The 5,315-nt window shown below is 35.1% G+C and overlaps 1 non-coding gene across 1 annotated transcript; it reads left to right on the forward strand.

Annotated features, from left to right (window-relative positions):
• Nucleotides 1-1,074: 1,074 nt before the first annotated feature.
• LOC121218096 (small nucleolar RNA R71) lies at nt 1,075-1,181 on the forward strand. The gene has a single exon (XR_005914359.1). It is a non-coding gene; the product is annotated as a small nucleolar RNA R71 (small nucleolar RNA).
• The last annotated feature ends 4,134 nt before the right edge of the window (nt 1,182-5,315 follow it).

Consider the following 5,315-nt stretch of genomic DNA (forward strand, 5'->3'; position numbering starts at 1 on the left):
TCATACTCACTCAGTCGTTTCTTCTTGGATAGTATATCCTTCATACACTTCACATAATTCAGCATTTGTTCTAAAGCCTCCTGTTTTTGCTTGTTTTGCTGCAATCTTTGCGGATATGGAGGTGATGGAACTTTCGGTTGAATCGGACAACCTTTTTGAGTAGGTAAATCTGCATCCAAAGAAGATTCTGATTCCTTTGGTGTAGGAACTTCAACAGCTGGTTGATTCTTCTCAACGGGCTTATCTTCGACATCAATCAATCGGGGTTCTTGAATTTTACAACTTCGCAATGCCACTGCCTTGATATGTTCTTTACCCAAAATTCTTGGATTCTTAGTATCGCTCGGCAAGGTTCCTTGCAGCCTATTACGTAGCTCTATAGCTAACTGACCCATTTGGTTTTCCAAATTTTTCAATGTTGCTACTTGGCTTTGGATCTAAGCGTCATTCTTTTCCATATACGCTTTCAACAAGTTCTCCAAATTGTTTGATGCCTCAGCTTGAGGTGGTTTTGGAGCTTGTTGATTAAACCCTTGAGATTGGTTGGGTCTTTGCTGCAATAAGTAGTTGTTCGGTCCATTTCCTTGGTTGGTCTAAGAAAAGTTAGGATGATTACGCCATGAAGGATTGTAGAAGTTGGACTGGGGTCCTTTTCCACTTCTATTTTGATATTGGTTCCCCACATAGTACACTGACTCAGGATTTGATGGACAATTCTCAAAAGGATGACCTTCCTCACAGTACACACAGTAAACTACTTTAAACGGACTTGGTGGCTAAGCTACAGAATTATTAGTACTATAAGTGGTTAACTATTTTATCATAGAAGAAATAGATTATACCTGAGCTGGTAACGAAGTGAGGGTGTCAACTTTATGAACTTTGGCTACACATCTTCCTGAAGCTGTTCGATTTGTTGGTCATTGATAGTTATTACTCGCGATGCTCTCGGTGATCTCATAAGCCACATTATAAGACTTAGACAAAATTGCACCATTCGCGGAAGCATCTACCATCAATCTTGTATGTGCATTGAGACCATTATAGAATGTCTCCAACTGGATACAATAAGGAATCCCATGATGAGGACACTTACGAAGTAACTCCTTAAATCCCTCCTAAGCCTCATACAAAGACTCGTCATCCAATTGTTGGAAAGTTGTGATCTTGTTCCTTAACTTAGCGTTTTTGCTAGGTGGGAAATACTTAACCAAAAATCTCTTAGCTAATTCTTTCCATGTAGATATGGAACTTGTGGCAATGAATTAAGCCATGCTCATGCTCGATCTCGCAACGAGTACGGAAACAACTTCAACCTCAGTGCGTCTTCAGTCACAGCAGCTATCTTAAATGAATCACTCACCTCCATAAACAATCGAAGGTGGAGATGTGGATCTTCTTTGGGCATACCACTAAATTGGCCCACCGTTTGTAGCATTTGAAACATCACTAGTTTCAATTCAAACTGGGTTGCCTCAATATCTGGCCTTCTAGTTCCTGGGTTTAACTCACTAAAAATTGGCACAACATATTGTCTGATGCATCAATCCCTATCATCGACAATGAGGATAGGATTTCGTACATGATCGGCTTCATTGCCTTGGTCTTGATTCTGATTTGCAAGGTCCATCTCGACTTGCCTTTCAGCTTTTCATTCTTGTCTTCTTTGACTGAAAGTTCGCTCAATTTTGGGGTTTATAGGGAGTAAATCGATAATTCAATCTATGCTCATAAACACCTAAATATAAAATTAAAAAAATTAAAAAGAATAAGTTAGTAATGTTAGAAATAAATCAAATTGAAAATAAATAATTTCACGAAAAAAATGACTATGGCAACAGTTGACAATCCCCGGCAACGGCACCAAAAACTTGTAATGCGTAGGTTTGTGCAAGTGTACACAGTCGTTGTCAAGTAATAAGTAAATATCGAGCTATCATCTCCACAGGGATTGTATTTTTTCTAAGTCACTTAATTTGTAAAATTGTACTAACAATTTGGTAAATAAAAACACAATATAGTTGAGAAGTGGTGATTAAAATATATTAAACTAAATGCAATGATCCCTAATGCAAATTATCCTAAGTATGCAAACTATATGAATGAAATAGATTTTAGTAAAATTAAACACAATTTGCAACAATTATAACATAAATAAACTAGGACAATTACTTTATTAAACTCAATTTATTATCAACATGCTTAATAACATTCGGAAGAACATTCCATGGAAACTCAATCTTTCATGAGTTTGGGAACCACATTAGGTCCTTTCAGAATCCTTTTCTTAGTAAATATACATTTTACTGATCCTTATGTACTAAGGGTTTCTTAGCATTCGTGTGAGGTAACAGGGATGTGTCAGGTTTGAAACAATTTAATCACACAAATCTAAAAACTATGTAGATAACAGAGCCTGGTCAGAGTTGTTATGCAACCTCCAATTTAATCGGGTCAGGATCTAAATTGAGCATGCACATTTCAATTATGTGTGCATTAGCCATCGTCTGGTCAGGATAGCTCAGCTAATTTAGGTGCATTTCAATCACGTATTAGCAAAATACAGACTTGATTTTAATTAGAAACATGATCGATTGAGGCACAAACATTATAAGCATGAATCAAATAAATATTATTTAATCAAAACAATTATCCTAGCTTAAATAAAATTAAACTAACATTGTTGTAAACAAGAAAAAATAACACATAGCAAATATCTTTATATTAAATTAAAGAAAATGAAGATTAAACCCAATTTAGAGTGGCTGTCACCCAAGACTCTGACTGACGAGGCTCCTTCATTCCTTTGCTTTGCTCCTTTGCTGATGGCTCTCCAAGGTGGCCGACCAAGGTTTCTTTAAGAGACTTAATTGCTAAAATCTCTATGAAGAGGTGATGCTAGGCGTGGTAATGGAAAAGCCCAAGAGAATTTGGAGAAAAGAGAGAATGATGAATGATGAGAATGAATGAGGAATGATTGAGGGATGCTTGAGGGATGATTAATGAAGGAATGTGAGAGTCTTATTTATAGGTGAGGAGAGGGGGATAGTTTGCTAAAAATAGTGGATGTTAACTTCTTCAAATCTCCTCAAATTGTGGCCGGCCATGCTTAGTGGCTTTTGACTTGATTTTTTATTTTTAAGCAAATTTGGATGCCACACAAGTTAGGACTGAGACTCAGTCAATCGTAAATCTTCGGGCAAATCTTTAATGTCTTCAACACTACAAGGACCATAAACCAAAGAATGGTTTAAATGGACATCCATGTGTAGCCGAATATTGGGTTGACTTGGTCTCCAATTTGGATGGTTTTGTAATCCAGCAAAGCTATCAGACCTATCCAGAATAAATCAACAAGTTAGAGGACCAAAGAATGAAATTTATCCAATTTAATTAATTAATTAAAACCAAAATTATTAATGAAATATTTTAAAATGAATTATTAAATATAATTTTTATTTTATTATTTAATTTAACATGCATGGCCCACTTTATGTCCTAAAAAATATAATATAAAATAAGTCATTTATTGCATGAAAACTATATAATAAAGCATAAAATCACATTTTAATAATTTTTATGTCCTAATTTCATATTTTCACATATTTCATTAATTTATTAAACAATTACTTAGTTTTAACAATAGACTTAAGTAAAAATGTGATAAATTACAAAGGAAAAATCCTATATATTTTTTTGTTTACAATGGGCTTAGTTGAAACCATTCTGATTACTAGCTAAGAGGATTCTATCAAAACATGAGATGTTTCTCGGTACTAGGAGCAGAGACTTGGGGTTTGCTTGGTGGACTTCAAATTGCTTAGGAGATAGGACATTGGAGAGTGGAAGCAAAGAGCGATAATTTTAACCTTATCTGCTCCTTACAAAGAAGAACAAGTGCAGATAATAGTGAAGCTTTAGTTAGAAAAATTTCAAACATCTATGCTTGCCTTTGGACAGTAGTGTTTTGATATGTCACCCGTGAACCCAACCGTTCCACTGATCTTGTTGCGAAGTTGCTACTATATGACTCCCCAAAGTTCCTTTTCTTTTAAAGTGTGTCTGATGATGTTATCAATATGGTAGAGAGGAATCTTAACAAGTATGATTGATGATTGATTTGTTTATTCTACAGTTGGTATAATGATTCTTACCTATTATTTTTTTATCACCAAAAACAGTTTAGATTTAAATAATTTTATGTTGGACTTAATGAGTTTGAAACTTTTTTTAAGTATAATAAATTTGAACTTTGAATAATTTTACATTTTAATTATTATTTTTATATTTGAGTTGAGTTTGACTTTGATTTCTGATTGCATAAACAATGGACGCATTGCAATTCATGCCTCATGCCACGTACGTTGACACTTGTTATGTAACACCTGATTTCCAAATAACTCAAGAACTTGAAATAATTAGAGGACTAAATTGGAAGATACTGCAAGTTGACAATCTCTATTGAAAGAAACGGGAAAGCTAGAAACTGATTTGGACATGGTTGAGAACCAAACCTAGTTCAGTTAGAATGGAACTATTCGGTTCCTTAGTAGGGGACAACATGATTAGAAATGGATAATCCTCCTAAGGTTGGTAATAGTGCGGGAAGAGCTATAAATAGCTGAGAGATGGCTTCCTAGGGATAATTTCTTTCTCGATTATGTTTCATTTTCTCTTTTCTTCATCGTATACTTTGAAGAAGAGTAGGCCATGAAAAGTTCTGCATGAAGTAGACTTCATGAGGATGGAGATGGAAAAGTAGGGAAACCAGTAAGCTGGTAAGGTTCTTAGGCCTTCTGTGTGTTTAAGAATGGGTAAATATGGTTACGGACCTTCAGAACCATTTTAGGGGTTTTGCATGCTTATAAAAGTTTAAGCTTTTAAGATAAAGTTCAAGTTTAACCAATAGATTTTTGGTTGTAATGCTTAGTTGCCGGGAGAATGGAAGTTCTGGCATTCGAGAAAGTTAAGTTGTGGAAACAATGAAGCTTCAGGTGAGTTTCTAAAACTCCAATCATGGATGTTATGATTTATGTTGTCTGAGTATTCTATGGTTGCATAAGCATGAAATTTTCGTAAATACATGTCAGTAAGAATAAAATGGTCTTAGTATGGCATGTGCATGCTTTGCATGTTGGGAGAAACCTTTATAAGGTAGATGAAGTTAGAAAGGCAAATGGGGAGTGACCCTAATAGTTACTACCATGGGCAAATCTCTAGGCCTTGCGAAGGGAACACTTTGGTGTTCAAGCATCAAGTTTAGGTGATGTAAAGAAGGTAATAGGAGGAGGATTTGGGAAATGAGAATCATGGAA

The sequence above is a fragment of the Gossypium hirsutum genome, chromosome D05, assembly GCF_007990345.1.
Source record: "Gossypium hirsutum isolate 1008001.06 chromosome D05, Gossypium_hirsutum_v2.1, whole genome shotgun sequence".
Classification (NCBI taxonomy): domain Eukaryota; kingdom Viridiplantae; phylum Streptophyta; class Magnoliopsida; order Malvales; family Malvaceae; genus Gossypium; species Gossypium hirsutum.